This window comes from Heterocephalus glaber, unplaced genomic scaffold (genome assembly GCF_053883595.1).
Source record: "Heterocephalus glaber isolate CG9 unplaced genomic scaffold, H.glaber_assembly_v1.0 deba00001764, whole genome shotgun sequence".
Lineage (NCBI taxonomy): Eukaryota > Metazoa > Chordata > Mammalia > Rodentia > Bathyergidae > Heterocephalus > Heterocephalus glaber.
Window position 1 is genome coordinate 7,577,174 of NW_028258461.1, and position 21,063 is coordinate 7,598,236.

General features: G+C 38.8%; 1 protein-coding gene and 1 pseudogene across 6 annotated transcripts in view; one reads left to right on the forward strand and one right to left on the reverse strand.

Annotated features, from left to right (window-relative positions):
* Fgf13 (fibroblast growth factor 13) overlaps positions 1–21,063 on the forward strand; it is a 514,864-nt gene that overhangs the window by 54,783 nt on the left and 439,018 nt on the right. The gene's annotated exons all lie outside the window — the stretch shown is intronic.
* On the reverse strand, positions 3,798–4,809 carry LOC106010844 (sex comb on midleg-like protein 2 pseudogene; annotated as a pseudogene).

Genomic DNA, 21,063 nt, shown 5'->3' on the forward strand with positions numbered 1-21,063 from the left:
GATACTCATGTAAAGGTACAAGATCCCAATGATGAATGTAACTGTATTGTATACATAAAATGTACCAATAAACTTAATGGGAAAAAAAAAGAAAATACTTGAAAAAAAAAAAAGTGCTCTGAGAATGGTCAGACTTACTCCCTGCCCCCAGGGCAGTAGGAAATCATTTTAGTTCTTGGGCTTGTACAAGTATTCAGGCCAGGGACTCCACCTCCCACATGGGAATGAGCACAGTTCTGTGAACAAAGATGCCTGCAAGATATCTCCATTATAGGTAGAGCCATCTTCCGAGCCCATTCCCGTACTTAGGACTTAGATGTTGGTTCAGAATTAGCCTCAGCATCAAGCTCAGACCCTAGAGCTACAGAATTTCCTTTTGTACAGTGTGCGTTTTTCAGGTTTTAGTCTATGGTTAAAGCCTCTGTCTGTTCATTCATTCATATTCTCCCCGACCCCTTCTGTGTGTGTGTGTGTGTGTGTGTGTACATGGGCGCACTTACAGCCCAGTACACTGGCCTTGTTGTTTTAAACTTAATCATCCTGGTAATTGTAGGTAGGCCTCCTCTGTCTTTCTGTAATAGTTCTCTTTGTAACTCAATTTTTCTCTGGATGTGCTTTGATCTTTCTGCATATAACTTGAGCTATGGTTTCCTCTTCTCTTGATCTGATTCTATGTGCTTCAGTCTTAAGAGAATTCCTCAAATTCTAGCACAAGGAGGCACCATCTTGTTATCCAAACTCTGTTAATGGTGCATTTAGTTCCTCTGCAGGCTTATTGCACTGTTTCTTACACCTTTTAAATTTTTCTCGATTGGCCCCTTAAAGAGAATTTTTAGATGTTTTTCCCAATTGCCCTTCCATGGAATTTGTTTTTTTTTTTTTTTTTTTTGGTACTGGAGATTGAACTCAGGACCTCACGCTTGCCAGGCAGGCACTATGCCCCTGAGCTAAATTTCTGGCCCCTCCATGAAATATTTTTTTGTAGTTATTTAACTTTATTGTATTTTAAAATATGAAAACTGTAAAACACAGCATTTATATAAACCTGAGGACTGTTTAAATGGGCACAGTATCTTCATACAAACAATTTTAAAGAAGATCAGGTTTAATAATCTAGTCTCATAAGGAATAACAGACGAACTGATCCTTCAAATAATTGCATTCTTATCTAAAGTACACTTAGTTATATAGAAAGAAAATGTACATTCTTTTCCTGGTGAACATTTTGGCATTTAAAACAGATGGCTAATACTTTTATAACGAATTTTCAGTTTCTTAATATTTCACCAAGTAGTAACAATAAACATATAGCACCATTTCCCCTTGAAAGTTCTAACTTTCAAAGACCAAAATAGTAAGTCAGAACTGATGTATTTCCTAAAATGTAGCAGAATAAATGGCTCAGAACCAAGCAAATTAGTAAGAAACATTGCATAGGGTAGAGAACATCCCTGCATCGAAAGCAATCTACTCACTGTTTCTTAATACCTGAAGAGCAAGCTGAGCGGTACTGGTGACAGCAAATGATGCACAGATTTTTGTGGAATAAAAACATCTAACTATATTCATAGCACATTCTTACCTCTGTGGCAGAACAAAGTGCCATATTAAATCCAAAAAGACAACATTTACTTGTGTATACCTACAAGTATAGAATAGTATATAAATATGGTAAAGTATCCATATGAGAATTAAACACATAGAATAAAATATATATCTCTTAAAAATTTGGACACAGATATAGAGATATGTGAAATGCCTAGCTAATGTCTAAGCTTAGCAAAAATATAGGTTTGCAAATATATATATTTTTGTGAAAAAACTTAATCCTCCTCCATCCAAACCACTTCTGTAGTATAAAGACCTGCACAAAATGATCATTCTATCAGTCTTATTTTTAAAAATTATAAAAAGGAGTAAGGACACTTAATGAATGCTTATAAGCTTGCTTTTTCCCTTTAAATATGAACAAATAGAACATTTAAAGAATGAAGAGCAGGAAGGAAAATAATTTATATGGCTATTTCTTTGCTAGGAATTCTTAAAACATGAACAGAACACTGTAAAATCAGAGAGAAAATATCTGAGAAAGAGATTATAGCTACAGGTATATCTTTAAATTTTCTTCTGAGGAAAACTTCTCAAGGATTGAATTATAGAAGTTGTTAAATCTCTAATATTTTCCTCTTTGGGATTTAGCTGTTTTGGTTCTAAATATAAAAATTAATCCAAATCAAAAGTTTTTCTGCCTACTGCATGAAGTCTATTTGTAAAATATATAATGAAAACAAGAAGATACAAATGAACTGCTAATTTGAGTATGCTGCTACACATTAAATGCCTTTTGAAGAAACAGACTGGACTGTTAATATGATTCAGCAATTCTGACAAACCATTTTTATAGGAATCTTCTATGAAACAAAAATTGCTAAGAAAACTACTTTTAAATTAAAATGTTATCAGTACACCTGAGAATTATGTCCAATCTAAACTGAAAATGTTTTTCAATTATATTTTCCTTCTCTTAAGCTTTTCGGTGTAGTAACATAGCTTTATTGCTGGTCCCAGCTTCAGCCCCATACGCTTCATCATCACATCACTCTTGAGTAGAAGCAGAGCTTTCCCATCAATCTCATGTTGCCTGAAGAGGTCGGCGAGGGGGTCCGATATCTGAGGATCTGTATGTTTCATAAACTGTATCACTTCATCCACAGACCAGGTTGAAGGGTCCTTAGAGAAGCCTTGTTTCAGGACACTGGGGTCGGGTACAGCTATATAACTTGGAGCTTCATTTTTCCTCTGCGTTTGGAATTTAGCTTCACAGTAACTGCTCATGGTAGACGATTTGGTCTCTGCTAGTGTTGAACTTGAGGTGCCTGGCTCATTTTGAGAAAAATCCCTATGGACTGAAGTATACGTAAGATCACTACAGATGGGATTCAAAGGATCTCCTGAACTTAATGGTGAATTCTTCCAATTTTTCAAGCTCTTCCTCTTTGAGCATGTCTTTTCCCTCAGGAGACAATGGTTCTTCTTTCCAAACATGCATCATTGTTTTGGGCCGTTTAGGAGATACAGGAACGACACAAGGTATAGGTTGCTGAGGAGATCATTTGATGCTTTGCTTTTCTGGTGTTTCTTCTTTCACTGATATATTTTTATCACGTTCTACTGGGCTTTGGATATTACCCCTGTAAGAGCTGAAAGGCTGGCTACTCAAAAGGTTATCACACTGCAGGCTATGGCACAAAGTCTCAAGTAAGCGAAGAGCAAAGGATGCACTATTTACTGGAGGCAGCTGGATGGAATGAATTTCCCCATCAAAAGAGGCAGTTATCACTTCTCCTCCATGATTATCTGGCTTAAGAAACCCCCAAACAGTCTTTGACTCAAAGGCACAATCCACGCAGGCTTGCACAGTCCGCCAGAGCACTACATGTACAGGGCCTAGGCCAAAGTGATCAGGTAGCCGTTGGATTCTCCTTGGCTCCAGGTGAGGGCCAGTGTTTCCATGTTTGTTCATATAAACATAGGCTGTGGACATCGCTATTTTAGACGGAACAGGATTGACATTCCTATCATGTGAAATTCTTGCCCGTGTTCTTAGAGAAGTTGTAGATGTAGAACACAACACAGGTATAGTTTTTTGCTTTTTTCCTGAGCTTTGACCTTTTTTCTTTGGTATGATAATTTTAAAAGTACTGCCCTTCTCAGGGGCTGGAGTAGGTCCAGGTGGTTCAATTCGAGCCGATTTCCTGATCTGTTGTGTTGGCAGTATTCCTGCCGTTTCCTGTGGAGACTGCATTGAATGCTGGGTTGCATCAGAAGGGGAAGATTCTATTTTTTATGTATTCTTTGCAATAGGAACCTTATTCCCTGGTGGTTGTAATGCATCTCCTGTCAGGCAACACCACCCAACTGGGAAAATTTCTCTAGAATCATACTTGCACCAATAATCATATGCTCCACTCTAGCCATCCAATGTGATGTAAACTTCATCTCCTTTAACATCTCCAGTTGTTGCTGGGCAGATGAAATATGGGTTCTTTCTGTCAGTAGCTTCCAGTTTCATCCCCACTTTAAAATTATTTAGGGGTGGCTTTGGTGGTTCCTTCTTGAAGATCATTCCAGGTGCCAGCTCAGATCCATTTAGTGTTTGGAAAATGAACACTGGCCAAGATGATACATTCATCTGGTACCCCAGTGGAGGCTGAAGTAAGTTTCCTCTCTTGTCACATGTTCCAATAGGCTGTATGTCTGAGGAATCAACGAGCCTCCAAAAATCATTACTACTGTCACTACCATCCAGCCATAAATGTAATCTGGCCCCAGAAATTCCAATAACTGTGGCAATACACACTGAAGCAGCATTGCGAGGGTCACGGGCTTCTAATTATATACCAACTTTGAAGTCATTAGCAGGAGGAATCTTAAACTGTCTGAAGCACTCTGAAGGAGCACTTAGAGATCCAGTCTCTTTCAAATACATGTTCCAGTCAAAATCAAGCTATGCGAACACTTGAGAGGAACATATGTGTGGGCTGCTTCCTGTTTAAATTACTTGACTTCATTTGCTGTTTGTCCCATGGTAACCCGTTCTGGCACTCTTTCCTCGGGTCCTGTCAGCAAGAGCAATGAAATTCTGTCCCACTGGTCCTGTGAGCCAGGAACGGACTTTACACTGCCGCCGCTGTTCCAGGATCCCGGAAAGAAATGTACGGAGACACAGAAGTTGGGTAAAAAAGCAAAGCCTTTACTTGCCAGCAAGGTGGGACTGCCAGAAACTCGTCTGATCAATGTCCACGCCATTCTTTGTTTTAACATATCCTTTTATATCTTGTTTTAGCCATTACCTCATTCCTGGTGGTCTTAGTAAAATTTTTGTTTCTCTTTTACAACTAGTTCCTGTTAATGGTTAAAATCATAGACATATAACAAACAGATGGCGCTTAAAACACATACATTGTAAACTACCTAAACATTTCTACTTTGCTTTTCTCCAGGTTAAATGTTATCTACAGCCAGGTTACAGGTCAAAGGTTCAGTTAGCCATCACCTTAAACAATAAGAGTTATGGGAAACATAAATCATAAAGGAATGTATTACTTATTCTACTTCAGCTACCTTAATAACTAACTTACAGTTCAAATTCTCTCTATCACCTCCATATTTAAGAAGCCACCCTCCATAAAATTTTAATACCAGGGATATGTTGTATAGCTATTTATGTATTGTATGTATAGTTATTTATATAATAAAGATCAATATCAGGCTTATCTTATAACATGTAAGGGTAAGGGTGACATCTTTAAGTTAAAATTGAAATTTAATTAAATATTGAAGTTATTAAAATGAACTTTTTGTGTATTTACTGAATAAGTTTTAATGTAGTTTACTTACATAAAATTGCAATGTCTAAAATTACATGCACAAATTACATAAGTTGTAGAATTATGTGATTAGAATTGCAATGTGTTCATTTTTTCTGTAAAAAATCATTCAAAACTGCTATTTTTCTATGAAAGTAAACTGATTAAAAATATTAAATTAACTTCTTGAAAATATTTTTGCTGAATTTAACTTTTAACAATTACTTGATATGGGAATAACTTCTCATTTAACCAGCTGTTAGGTATTTATTCAGGTTTTACAGAAAGTTTTATTTTCATTTGACATAATTAATCATGGATTGAATAATGTTTTTAAAATTAAATAATAGAACATAAACTGAAGATCAAATATAACAACATTTACAAGGCAGGCAGTGATAGCCATAAGGCATGCAAGAACCACCTCTTGCTATATGACTTGTAGAATGAGCAATCAATTGAGAAATAGGCTTCAGTCACAGGCATCCACCATAGTTTTGTGGCACTAATTGTGTACACTTTTCTATGGATTTTGTGAACTTTGTGGCATTGTTGTTTGTGTGATACCCAAGAATACCTCACAGGAGAATTAAATAAGTCATATAATTTTTGGGGGGTAGAGTTGAGCTTTAGAGGGCCCTAACCCATAATATGTAACTGGTTTTTCTGGCCTCTGTCTATAAGATTCAATTTTCTTTCCCTTAGAGGCTATGTATCAACTGTATTGAGAATGCTTGGCTTATTTGATTGTGCCTTCTTAGTCTTAATGCTCTAATTTAAGGGCCCAGGACAGCTGGGTTATTAAAGGGTATGGACAAAGGATCAGGAGAGATTCAGGACAGGAATCATCATTACCATGACAGAGTACCCAGTGGAGCACTGAAACCAGAGGCCCTAGCCTTTCATGTGAGAGTATTACAGCAGTGGAGTCAGAGAAGGGTCAGAGTCTGCTCCTTTGAGTTCTTGTATTCTTGTCTCACTGCATCTTGGTGCCTACTATGCAGTAACTATTTATTATTTTATAAGCTGTCTATTCTGTAAGCTGTTTGCAGGCGTGGTCCAATTCCTATTGCATAGTTCTCAGCATACAGAAGAGACTCAGAAACTCTTTGTTGATCAAATAGAAAGAAGGCACTGGAGGTAGACTCAACCTAATTCACCAATTCACCGTTTAGTTGAAGGTTGGATCCAACAGAAGAAAAGAAGCTACACTATTTGATTATAATCTCAAGACACCACCTGCAATCAAAGCCTTCCCCATAACACTACCTCATCGACCTCAGCTTTAGGGAAGGAGTCCTTGTGGATAGCTGAATTCAACTGTTTGCCATTTAGATAGCAAACCAGTTTGAATTAGAAAAGTTTGAGTGGATCTCTGTAAAATGCACTAGTCATTACACTGCTTTGTAGAAGCAAATACTCCTGCTGAATATATTTTATCTTAACCGAAGCCTCAAAATCTTCCTAATATGTATCAGTTCTTGAAACATTGAGGTAGCTTTATCCTGCACCAAGTGGCCTAAGACTAGTATTTGAGATTCAGGGCTGGTTGTTGAAGTTTTTCTTTCTCCTTTCTTGGCAGGCCAGGAACTATAACTGTGTGTTCTTAGGGACCTACTGGTAGAACTCAAACTCTCTCTACCTTCTCATTTGATAATTCTGGGATGTTCAAGTGGAGCTCAGTGGTCAGTCTTTTAAAAACTTTGAAGTAGGAGAAAGGAAGTTATCAGTGAAGAGTTGAGAGGCTCCCTTTGTGAATAAAATTTCTGGAAACGTGTGGGAAGGGTGTACGCTTCTCTGAAACCTATATTGTTCCTTTTCCTCTTATCACCTGAGTTCTGAGTAGCTGAAATGCAGTGATAGCTTTTTGGCTGGCTAGGCAAGTTATTTTCTCAGAAGAGTTTGCAAAGAGTGTACAAGATGTAATCAGAACATATGGTGAATGCTGCTGTGAGTGCCACCGATTGGAAAGGCAGCGATGTTCAATAAGAGAAGCAGTGCATTGAATCTTAGTAACAGTGTGTGACAAGTTCCAACTTGTTTGATGCAGTCAGTCAGTTGTAAGCCAAGATTGGGAGAAAAATGTATTTTAAAGTGTGCCATAAATTATAGATCATGAACAATGTATTAATATGAAATTTTATGAATTACGTTGGGGTTGTACAATCATGCTGTTTCAGATTCCAGCTTTCTAAGAAATGTCATTATGGGAGATGAATCTGGAGTCTATGGTTATGATTCTGATAGCAAGGTTCAGAGTTCTCCATGGAAATCACCCAGCTCTTCAGCGAAAAAAACATCAATCAAGATCCAACATCCAACGATGTTGATTGTATGTTCTGACCTTGATGGAATTGTGAGAGCTGAATTTGTATCTATGAACATTACGATGAATTCTGAATATTATAAGGGCTTATTGGAGTGTTTAAGAAACAATGTACATAGAAAGTGGCCTGAGAAATGGGCAAATAGTTTTATCCTCCACTATGATAGTGCTCCCATGTCACCACACCGCACATCACTTCTAGTATGGTAATTTCTGTTAAATAAAAATATTCATGAGTGTCCGCATCCACCTTATTCACCGAATCTGGCACTGTGTGAATTCTAGCTCTTCCTTAAAGTCAAAAAGACCATGAAAGGTAAACATTTTTAATCAAGCTAGGATCAATGCAGCCACAATGGTGCAACTAAAGAAAATTAGAGGACTTCCAGCACTGCTTCAGAAAGTGGCATGAATAGTAGGAAAAGTGTTTTCAAAGCAAGGGGGAGTATTTTGAGGGAGATTAATGGTGATCTGCCTTTTGTTGTAATACTTTTTCATTTAAATGTTACCATATGTTTTGATCATGTTTCATACACATGAAGATATCTTTGTCTAAGGAGGGTATCCAACACGTCTTTAGTGGAGACTCGCCCTTGAATAAGGGACTACTAGAGATTTCCAATCCGGGAATAACTAACGTATGGGAGATCTGGGTTGTTTTAAACCTATGAACATGTACCTGCTTAAATTATCTTATCAACTAGCATTTATCCAACAGTATTTTACTTATTTATTTACTTATGTTTTTGGTACCGGGGATGGAAATCGGGACCTTGCATTTGCGAGGCAGGCAGTGGAACCACTGAGCTAAATCCCAGGTCCTATCCAACAGTATTTTAAAGAAGTGGTAATTATGAATAGTTTCTCTGGTGTGAGAAACTGAAAGTGTAAATAAGGACTAAAACGTATAATAGGTAATGTGAAATAGGAAGAAAAGGGGCAAAGGGGAAGGAAGTGGGAGGGGTAGGGGAAAGGAAAGAAGGGAATGGAATTAATATGAGAAAATGGAAAAATAGGAACAAAATCTTTGTAAATAGGGAGGAATGGAGGGATTGAAGGAGGGCTGGGCAAGGGTGAAAAATAAGAACCAAGAGAGATTATGTAAAGGTGCAAATTTCCAATGATGAATGTCATTATATTGTATACCTAAAATGTACCAATGATTAGAATGAATAATCGATAATGCAAAATAGGAAGAAAAGGTCCAAAGGGGTAGGGGTAGTGGGAGGGGCAGGGGAAAGGAAAGAAGGGAAAGGAAAAATGATAAGAAATGGAAAAAATGGAAACAAAGTCTTTGTAAATAGGGAAGTGTGGAGGCCGTGAAGGGAGGGCTAGAAATGGGGAAAAAAAGGAAAAAAAAGAAGTGGTAATTAACATTTAGTTGGGGAAATGTAATTATTTCAATGGGAATTTTGACCCAGATACTGAGCCAGATTCTTAGGACATTTTAAACTTAAACATACTTTTCTTTTATCTCGCCTACTAGCCAGATATTAGTAGCCCTTATATTTGTGAGCACTATCAATTTTCAGTATCTGTGAAGATTGAGCCTCTGTCCATTTAACAAACTGTTTTGTATATGACATGGCATGTGGTATCCCATTTGATGTCACTTCTTATTTAAGTATATATCCTTAATCTATTCCAGTGGTACTGTATGTATTATATATAGATAGGTCTAGAAATGGAAAACTTTTGAAATGGTGCAAATTAATGATATGTTAAGTATCACAATTTAAAAAAAAGAATGTTAGCATTCTGAAAGAATAGAGGGAATATAAAGGGTGGGGCAGAAGAATTCTCAAGGGAAAGAATAGGGTTCTGTAAATATATCACCAAGTCACCGAGACTGACAGTAGGAAAGGCCAAAGACATTTTAACATTGCAGGAGACTAAGTCCAAGTTGCTTTTGAGAAGTAATGATGTTTCGAGTGACTCAAAATTGTACTCAAGATTTGGTATTGGGGATGAAAGGAAATCGTAGGAAGACTCCATGACAGCTACCTCACTGTCTTACAAACCTTTGTATCCTGGGCAGAATATTCAGGACCCTGCTAGGCCTGACCTCATGATTGCCTACATACTTCCCAGGCATCCAGGGCCCCCGCGGTGCAGGACCTGTTAGGCATCTATAGCACAACTGACATAGCTCAAGTGCAGGGTCTCAAATGTGGGTTTGGTTGGCTTTCCCCGACCTTTCAGTGTTAAAGCTGGACTTAAAAATATTTACTTGTTTCTGTTTTCAACAAGGTCTTTTGATGATTTACCATAATTTTTTTTAAACCAGTAACCACTGACTTTAAAAGGGCTAGTTATAACTGCAGCATTCTGTCAGGGCATTGGAAGGCATCTATAGGGTAATTTTATTCAGCATCATTTTCCCTTTTATTCATTTGAAAAAGGTGGTTTTTATGATTTATTGTGTAGGCTGCACACACCAAACATACACTCTCTCTGGGAAATACTGAGAAATTTTAGCATTAAACTAGTTCCTAAGTATAAAGAGGTGATTCCTGGGTAGTAAATGAAGTTCTGCTCTGAACAGGAAGGTGTGTGTTCTCTACTGGACTGATCATGTGGATGTGGGGTGAAGGGACTGAGCAGTCATGGGAGAGCAAGTGTGAGAGGAAAAACTGTTGTCAGCTGGAGCTGTCTTCCACTCCCCTTCCAGTCACTCCCAGTTAGTAAGTAGAACGCCTTCACCAGCCCAGCTCATCCCTCTGTGAAGGGGCCTCTGCTATACATCTGTGTCTGCAGGAGGAAGGGAAGGTGTTTACATGAGCTGCATCCCTGCTCTGTACCAGACCCTTTCACAATGCTCCGTGTACTGAACAGAACTCTCCACCCCTTCCCACCCTTCCCCAAATTCTTGTCCTTCAGTAACTTCACAATGTGACCTTACTTGCAATAGAAGCTTTGCAGATATCAAGTTAAGATGAGGTCACACTGAATTAGAGTGCAAGAAAGAGGTTTGGAGGCACAAACGTACAGGGCCATGTGTGATGCAGGCAGAGATTGGAGTTATACAACTATAAGCTGAGGAAAGCCAAGGACTGCTGGTAACCGGAAGCTACAGAAGCCCTCAGTGGAGACATGGCTCTGCTGATACCTTGATTTTGATGAACTCCAGAGCTGGGAGAGAGTCCATTTCTGTTGTTTTGAGTCACCCAGTTTGTGGTTCTCTTGTAGTTGCCCCAGGAAATCAGTATACTCTGTTAAGGACTTACACAAACACTAGCAGATAGACCTTCTTAGATGACTTACGTCTGAAGAATTTCCTGAGGAAGCTGAGTCTTACTGACGAAGTCCAGCCTCCATTGCAGTGCAGATATTTTATGAGCACCTGTAGTGGGTCAGGTAACTGGAGGATTATAGATGGCTAAATGTGGCCCTCACTTTTCAGAAGCACTTCCAGTATGTGTGGCTCTGGCCACTTCCTTTGTGTTGCGGGTGGATTTTTCCAATAGGCACCATAATGCTACGCTGCTTGTCCTTGGCGCCCTTCATCTCTTCATAGGGTAATTTGTTCCCACTGTGTGTCTTTCCTTGATTCAAAGAACATTAACAGGGGAGAAGCCAGTGTGAAGAAATTCACATTGAGTTGGCTTCTTAGGGATGATGATGTTCAGTGTGGATTTTGAAGAATTTTCCAGTGGGAGAAAGGCGAGGCAGAGAGTGGTGGCATGGGTGGGGAAAAACGTTTCAGGCAAAGGGAGGAGAGAGAGGAAAGGTACAGAGGGGGCCAGTGTGCTGGAGGCTCAGAGGCACCAATGTCAGTAACACATGGCTGGAGTGGGGGGCGTGGGGCTTTAGGAGAAGTAGAGGCAGAGGTGGAAGAAACGGAGGTTGAGGCCGTGATAACTAGCCTGCCTGCCTTCCCTTCCCTTCCCATCCCTTTCCTGCCTTTTCTTTCCTTCTTGTTCTCCCCTCTCCCTCCTTCTTTCTCTCCCTCCCGTCTTTCCTTCCTTCATATTCATTCCTATTTTTTGTTTTTCTTTTTTTGGTACCGGGAATCAAACTTAGGACCTTGCACTTGCGAGGCAGGCGCCGGCACCACCGAGCTAAATCTCCAGCCACCCTCATTCCTATTTTTTAACCACTTTCTTGAAACATAATTGATATATAACCAAGAAGATATTTAAAATATATAATTGGAGAAGTCATGATGTGCGTTTATACCATGAAACCATTACCACAGGCAAGATAATGAGCATATCCATCTCTTTCAAGTTTCCTTGTATCTTTTTGTAATCCTCCTTTCCCATCTCTCCCTGACCCTGATGCCCATGCCTTGATCTAGGAAGCTACTCACATTTCTTTGATGGGCTCTGTGAAGTCTCTGTCCTTTTAATTACATACTCTGTTACATATTTAGGTTTATTCATGTATCTCAGCTAAAACAACCTAGTACACCATGTTGAATGCCAAAGCGGGTATGAGTGAAAATTCAGCTGTCTCCCATTAAGCCAGCTATTAAAGATTTTTCAAAAATGTAAAACAGTGTTGCTCTTATCTGCATTTTTTTTTGAAAAATGTTACTTTCTGTGCAATATGTTATTTATGTATATGAAATATAGTAGAATACTGTTAGTATTAAATTAAATTATACCCAAATATCTTAAAAATTCAGTTTTCACTTACAATGTAATAAATATTGACAAATATAACCTACATTAGTAAAAGTTCTTTGGTATACTCAATTTTCCTTTCTTCTGCCACCTCTCAGTTATTTTTAAGATTCTGAGAGCAAAATGGTTGAGAATCATTGTGGATTTGATACTATTCTAACATTTGTGGAGTTTTTCCTCTTTAAATTTTGGAGCCTTGTTGAAGATCTTTTCCACAGAGAAGTGACAGGATCCAGCTTGGTGTTAGAAGGAGGCTCTGCTAGCATAAGGATGAGGAAGCCCGAGCAAGAGTCCAGGTAAGGGCAAATAATCACCTTTCCCTTTCAGTCTGGAGAGAAGTGAGCTGACTCAAGGGACCATCAGGACAGGAGAGACTTCTCAGGACTGTGTTTCTCATGGAATAGGTGTGAGCAGCTTTCTAGAAGGGGGGGGGGTTAGGCAGTGAATAAGAGGGAGGAAGCTTCTGGTATCCAGAGCTTCTGGCTGGGCTGTTACAGAACGCCATTAGGACAGAGGGAAAGGTTTGGCTAGGGCAGGGCTGGATTGCAGGTTGGAGTCTTTTTCACATAGGCCAAGGGTGTTTGAGGCTTCCCTACCCAATGGGCAGTGGGGGCATACAGATTGGTGAGATTAGCAGTTGCTTGTGAGAACACAAAGGGAGGGACTTCTACATTCTGCCAAGTTTAAGTCTGGGTTGGCTTCAGCTAAGGGGTTGGCAGTCTGCAGATGTGACCAATGAGAACTGAAGTATGGGGCCAGGCAGAGACTAACAGAAATTTTATGGTAGAAGGAATATAATCGAGAAGCAAGAGGAGAGAGGCAGTCCACTGAACCTGAAATTGCACTAGAAGGCATTTCAGAGGACTGGATGGATTGATATGATCAGCACACAGTAAAGGCTGTTGAGAGTTGGATGTGACGGTGTACACCTGTGGGCTTGGTACTCAGGAGGTGGAGGCAGGAGAATCTCGACTTGGAAGCCATCCTTTGCATTTTAGTGAGACCTCTTTTCAAGATAAAAATTATCAAAAATGGCTAAAGAATGTAGCTTACTGGTAGAATGCTTGCCTAGCATGTGCAAGGCCTTGGGCTCAGTACCCAGTACTGCAAACAAAACAATAAAAACAAACAAACTAAAAAAAAAAAAAAAAAACCTTTGTGCTGGGAAGTCCTTTGGGAATGATACATCTCCAATCTCAGCTCAGAGCCTCCAGTCCTACCCGGAGGGAGGCTCAGCAGCCTCCAGCACCCACAAAAACAATCCCTTATTTAAGTTAATTTGTTTTTAAGTCCAGAGAAAGTTTGGAGACAAGTAGGTCTAAATTAGAGTAAATGGGAGTTACTTTCCTTCAATGAGCTGTTAGATCTTCCACACAGAACCCTACTTGTGGTGAGGTGCCCTGCACAGCCTGAGGAAGTAAGCAAAACATGGAATGTACTGGGGACCATCCTTTTGGAGTACATTAAACCCTCACTAATGTGAAAACCCCTCTTCCGAAATGGACCTCCATTCAGTTGGAGGCAGGGCTATAATGCTACAGGTTAAAATTTAGCAGTGAGTCGGGTTTATGTGCTGGCTGGTGTGTGGAAGGCTGTCCATCTTTATACCTGCAGATGACCATAGGACCCTGCAGGTCACTGCAGAAGCACTGGGGCTCTTCCAAACTACCTGGCCCGAAGAAAGTGGAGTCAGTAACCCAGATTACTAAATAAACATCCAAGCCTAAATGAATTTAGAGATTTCTAACTCTCTTTGCAAAATTGTTATAACATGGCTCTCAGAGGTGTGTTTCCCATGGACCTTTTAATCTCTTGAGTTCCTTGTACTCTTTATCTTGCTTATCAAATTTAGATAGGAGGTTGTGTTTACATTGCTGGGGCTTATCTTTGACATTGTATTGGTACATTTTGTTGTAAATGGCCTTCCAGGATTTCTCCAAATGCCCATTCTTCTTTTCATTAAAAAGCATCAAGAGGGCCAGGTATTTAGCTCAGTGGTGCAAGGACCAGAGTTGGATCCCTGGTAACAACAAAAAAAAAAGCATCAAGACCTCTTCTTGCCAATATTTCTTTAGCCTTTAGTTCATATTACAGGTGGATGATCATAGCTGTCACCATGATGAAAATAAGTCACATTTGGTGAGTGCTTATTCTGTTCTTTTAAATCTTCACAACAACCTTTGAGAGAGGCATTATTTTTCACTATTCTACAGATGGGAAGGAATCCAAGGCCCAGAGAGGTAATGCCAGTTGCCCCAGGTCACATGGCTTAAAAATGACAGAGCTAGGAGTTGGACCCAGACAGGCTGGTGCTCAAGTCGTTGTTCTTAACCATTACATGCAACTAAATATTAAAATCATTTTTTCCTCTAAACTGTTAAGAATTAGAGAGATATATTATTTACCAGCAGACTTTGAAAGAACCATGTACTTAAAGTTTTCTTGGAGAGAATACTTTCTTACTCTTAGAACATTTCCACCTTGTTTATTTTTATTGTCTGTGATGCCAATTCTGTTTTTATACTGTGGCACTTTTATATTTTTTGCTTCCTGTGAACTGTCATTTTTATTTGCAGAACCTATAGCTGATTATCTGTGCTCTTTTCTCACTTGACAACTAAAATATTGACAATAAACATCTCAGTCATTGCTTACAACTTAGAAAAAAATGTGGAGAAACACATTTATCATAACTCAGTTTTAGAAGCTATCTGTCTTCATCATATTCAGGTGACAGAGGCACTTGCAAAGAACTGCCATTCTCACAGAAAGTGTGGGGTGGTCTCACTTTGCCTATGGTCCTCAGGCAGGCCAAGTCCTTTGAGTGCCTAAGTTTTGAAATGTGTTCAGTCACTGTGACCTCCAGGGACCTCTTTTTTCAGGTCTTGAGATTAAGCAGTGTGTGTCTCAGGGTGCATCCAACCCATGGCCTTATATATGCAGACCTTAATGTGATTTGAGCTGCATTATCAGGTGATTGTTTTGGGGAGTCAGCTCATGAGTACTTACCATGTGCTGACTAGGAACCAGAATACTGAATGGGGTAGATACTGTTTCTGTTTTCATGGTTTTTAGGAAAACAGAACATTGAAAGGCTAAGTACGAGCAGGTTAATAAGAGAAGTGGACAAGCCTAAGAAAGAGACACACAAACCCCAGAGAACTTGCCTTAGTCTTGGGATTCCAACAAGGCTTCCCCAAGAAAAGTGACTTTTTTTGCTGGGATGGAAGGGCGTGGAAGGTTAGTCTGTGATGAAAAGTGATGCGAAGATAGGAGGTAGAGGGGCCAGCGGGTGTGAAGGCCGGTGAGGGGAAGAAGTAATAGTGTAGCAGAGGAAGAGAGGAGTCCAGCAGGACTGGAGTTGAGAGAGGGAGCAGGGGATGGCACGTGATGATGTGATGATACTGGCTTTGAATCTTTGTATGGTGGCAATAAGAAGTCAGTAAATGTTTTTAAGCTGGGGCAACATGATCCAATTTACATGTAGTTATTGTTCATTCCACCAGCAATTGCTGAATATTTACTGCATTCTTGGTGGTGTCCTGGGCTCTAGGGAGAAGTCAGGGAATAAGACAGACAAAAATGATTTCCTCTTGTGGAATTTACATTCTACCCTGGGTGTGAGAAATTAGACTAGGACTTATAAGATAGTGGTTCAGCAATGCTGCTGCAGACCTAGCTGAGGGCGGATAGCTTGAATATGTGATAGCACCAGTCCATATGCTTCCATGACATAAAAATGGCTGATCAAAATACTCCATAGTTGTTTGAAATTTTAAAAAGTATTATAGTAAATGACACATTGACATTACCCCCCCCGAAATACTCCCCCCCTTGCTTTGAACACATTTATCCCATGGTTCTTGCAGCTTTGGGACCCAGTTCTGGAAGTCCTCTCTTGTGTCTTTATAAGATGTGATAAAAAAAATCCAGTGAATGCTGCTGCCAAGTGCCATCCAATGGAAAGCCAGGCCTGTAAAAACATACGCTATGTCCTCACTTACCTTTTTCACTGGATCTGGCACCCTGGCACCATAGAGTTTCTGGCTCTTCCCCAAAGTCCAAGTGACCTTGAAAGGTAAATGTTTTGAATTAATTCAGGATGAGGCAGCCATGATAGTACAACTAAAGACACTCATGAAAGAGGATTTCTAGAACTGCTTCAGAAAGTGGCAAGAAGGATGGGATAAGTGTGTTTGAAATGAAGGGGAAGTATTTTGAGGGTGGTTAATGGCAAAGTGTCTTTTATTGTCATAATTTTTAAAAATTTTAAACATTCATCATAGATTTCAATCACATCTTGAATATTCTACCATATGGATCTGGGGATAGAGGCTTTCTAGGTAGAGTGGAAGAATGCCATGATAGACTTCATAGACCACTACCACTCTACTTTCTGTCCAAGTACTGAAAGAGTGACAATAAATGACTGAGAAAACTAGTAACCAGAAAGTGGGCTGATTGAATTTAAGATTTTAGCATTGGACCATTTCAGGTTAGTATAAATTCTGGGGGTCAGTGTGGATATGTGGAGGTAAATGTCTTTGGAGTTGGGGAAAGCAAAGAACCAAAAGGCCAGAAGTTGGATATGTTCTCCATGTGTACACTAAAGACATAGGGTATGTGTGAGGGGGGCTTGCAGTGCAGAAGAATCTGAGTAGCCACATGCTAAAGCCCCTGGGGGTGTGGGAAAGTACCCATGAGGCCCGAGGTGACAGAAGAGGGAGAGGACACTGTGGTTGCCTAGTTATGAACATCAAAAGAGACAGGACACTTTTCATATAACATGATGTTGTTCTTCCTCTGCTACCTAAAGTGATTTGACCCGGAACAGTCTCTGATTTGGCTCTTAGAGGATGGATACCCTTTGAAATCTGTACAGTAGCCACTAGAGCATTACTTTCCCCACCTGGGCCGTCCTCTGCATTTGCTTTACCCTAGGCTCCTGGTAAGAAAGTATGTTTCCTTCTCAGAGACTCCTGCTGGGGAAATACTGTGCTTGTGTGGGGAATCTGCTTCCAAAGGCCAGGCAGCCCTGCCTTTAGAGAGCTGCTTTGGTTATTTACCAGTAGTATTTCCCAAAGTGTATTCCAAGAAAATACTTATTTTTCAACACATTGAGCAATGAAGCGTTCCATAGTCTAATAGTAGGACCTTATAGCTCTCTTTTGGAGAAAATGCATAATCGACATCAGTATATAAAGAATCCAAGAAATTTTACAGTAAGGAAACCTTTGTGTAAGCTAGCATTTCTCAAATGTATTTTATCACTGAAACTTTTTTTCCCACTAAGAAGCGTGTGGATATTTTCCCTTGACCAATGGCCATTTATCTAGAAGAGGTTCATATTGCAGTGCTTATATATTTTAATTCTACTAAAACAAGATTTCACTATCTTCCCCACATTAAATATCTTGAATTAGTACATTTTGGTTAGAATTAACCCATTGAAAATACTTTGTTGAAACTGTCATTCTTATGTTAAGTGCCAACATTAGGAAATTAACAGCATTTCATTTTCCTTTGAAAGAATTCCCATAATGAAGATTAGAATCTGAAAAAGAAAACACATTTTCAGAGTCCTCTTGCTCTTATTATAATTTAAAATGACGGCATAAATTTCAAACTAAGCACATTATTTACTCTTAAGATAGTGATAAAATTTCTTTGCAAATGTATGCACATCATTCATAAGAATTAATAATATGCCTGGTCTTAGGTACATCTTTTTTGAATATAAAAAGACAAAAAATTAATAAGAAAACAGTTTATGAAGCCGTAATGAAATGAGAATTAATAAGGAGAATTAACAACATACTCTCTTAAATTGCACCTTGATTCTAAGAGAAGTGCAGAACCTAGTAGTCAAGTCTTTTCAATAGCAAAACTTTTAACTGGAAAAACAAACATAAATACGAACATAATAGAATAATGTAGGTTATTGCTACAGTGGTGCTTAGAGGAAGATGCATCATTACTCTGGGTGTTTACATCGGTTAGAAAGGAAAGGTAAACCATACATAATAGGTGGGACTTGGATCATCTATATATCTTCAAATATGAACAGTGTCAAAAACCAGCAATGGTGTATAGAGGACTTAATAAACCTACAAACTGAAATTAAACCCTGGAGAAAAAGTTGATTAAACTCTATAGCTGATTTTTCAGAAAATTTGCAACTGTTTGTCTAACTAAAAAAGAGAGAAAATGCAGATGCATTAAATTAGGAATGACACAGGAGGTCTGACAAGAAATGTAAAGGATTTAGAAATTTGATGAGAAGCAGTACTCTCTACTGCGTACTAATAAATCAGGCAAATCATAGTGGGAATTAATGACTCTCTGTGAAACTACAAAATATGAAAACTCATGCAAGATTAAATAGAAAACAGGAACAAACCAATATCAGAATAAGAAATTAGAAAAGTCATTAAAATCTTACTCTGCAACCCACATAAACCATGGGTCTTTAGCCCCAATAGATCAATAGAGAGACCCCAGACTTTTAGAGTACTGTTAATGATTTTCACTGCCTGTTGTAAATGTGCGCGCGCACGCACGCACGCACGCACGCACGCACACACACACACACACACACCTGTATCTTTAAGTTCCAATCCATCCCTCAATCATAGATTGGAACTGTTGGTAAAATCAGTTTACAGTTTATATAATAGGCTCAGAAAAGTTAAAAGACTTGCCTGAATCATACAACAAAGAAATGATAGAGCTGGAATTTGAATCCAGATCTGTCTGGCTACAAAGTAAAGCAAATTCTTTCATGACTGGTTTTTAGATGTTGAATCGACAGTACTTTACCCAATTCCTACTTTACATATTGAAGAAATATATCAGTCTTCACATTGGGAAAAAGTACAAAGAAAGAAAATTATAGGCCAACCTTACTTATAAATATTTATTATTTACTAAACAATTATAAATAAAAATAATTACACTTAAAATTTTTGTCTGTAAGGGGAATTTAATCCAGGAGCACAGGATGAGATGACAAAATGGAAAGAGTCATGGTAGTCAATCATATTAATATGAAAATATTGTTGAAATAATATTTGCCTCAATTGATACTTAAAAAGTGTCCAATAAGCAGAACACCTATTCCTGGGCATTTTTTTTGCCCTGGAAACTTGAAAATGAGTATGATTTCTAAATATTTAAATATAAAATCCAACACTATGTTTCATAGAGAAAGACTCCATAAAAATAGAAAAAAAAATCACAAAGGTGGGACTAAGGTTCTACCACATAGAAACACATTTTACTAGCAATGCAAGCCATAGCCATTAGTAAGGAAAAAGAAATTAGATGTATGCCATCAGTGTAGAAAATGAAACCTTTCTTAAACAGCCCAGCATATTTTGTAGGCCAGGCACTGTGAAAGGGACTAGGAATGTACCACAGATGGAGTGGGCATATGAGGGCATGTGAGATCAGCATATGCTAATTAGTATAAATGAACTTAGCAATATCATGAGATCCAGGGAAAATTAATACAGGTTCCTACTTGCTAACAACTGAAGAATGTAGTGAGGAAAATAATTTATTTGCAATGGAGAAAGAATACATTAAATAGTTGGACGTTAATTTAATTGGAGACATGAGATTATTCAAATAAAATTATATGGTCCTTATGAGAGGAATAAAAGACATTAAATAAATGAAGGGAGAAATACGTTGACTCAGTTGGAAAGATGCAATATGGGAAAGATTACAATATTCCCCGAGTTAATGTATTGTGTTAGCACATGAAAATTAAAGACCCAGTGAGATCCTTTATAAGGTGTAACCAATTGCTAGCAAAGTTCATCAAGAAAAATAGGCAGGCAGAAATACCAGTTTTTAAATTGATCATTGGAAATCATACTTTCTGTCATATATTTGCTCCACGTTGAGTTAGTGGAGTGTTTCTAGATCTGTCCAGTTTTTAGTACTTGTGCCTACCTCATATTTGTTTGAAAACAGAAAGGTATCTTTATTAAAAAGTTTTTTAAATGGCCTAAGAACCAAGTAGTGGCTTTCTCCAGAGTAGTAGAGAATTGATGAAATGGAACATCAGACACCTGTCATATTTTTAAGCAAGTGAGGCAAGAATGAGTGTAGAAAAAAGGAGAGCCCCTTGGATGCAGTTGTCTGCCTGCTCACACTTTCAAGCAGCAGAGGCATCTGTCTGGACTTTCTGTTCAGCATACGAAGGACTTGGGTAGTGCCACCATGAATGACACTTAGAAATGCTCACTAATCACCGTCTTCCTAAAGAAGTGTAGAAAATTTGAAAAAAGGCACCAGTCTGCTGTCTACATGCTTCTTGCTTCAGGTTTGGGTCTGGCTCCTCCCACTTTTCAGAGGCAAGAAATCCTCCTTTATGTTTTGGGGTCAGTTTCTGAGGTAAAAATCTTTCCCAAGTACTCATAACAAAAACGCCTGTCCCTGCTCTGCACTTATGCAATAGTTTACTTGTTTTATTCAGGGCCTCAAGTAGCCATGCTAATTCTTTTTCAGGCTTGTCTGGGCCACCGGAATCCTTGAAGGTAAGATTTAGGCCCCCTTTCCCCCATTTCTCACAGAAACAGTTGCCAATCTGGGCTATTTATAAGAACAGAGGAGCTTTGAAAAAGACAGATATCCCTGACCTTGGTCATTCAGATTCAAAAGGTGTGGAGGTGTAATATATAATGACTAAATTACATGATATTGCATGTTACTTTATATTAAATACTTCATT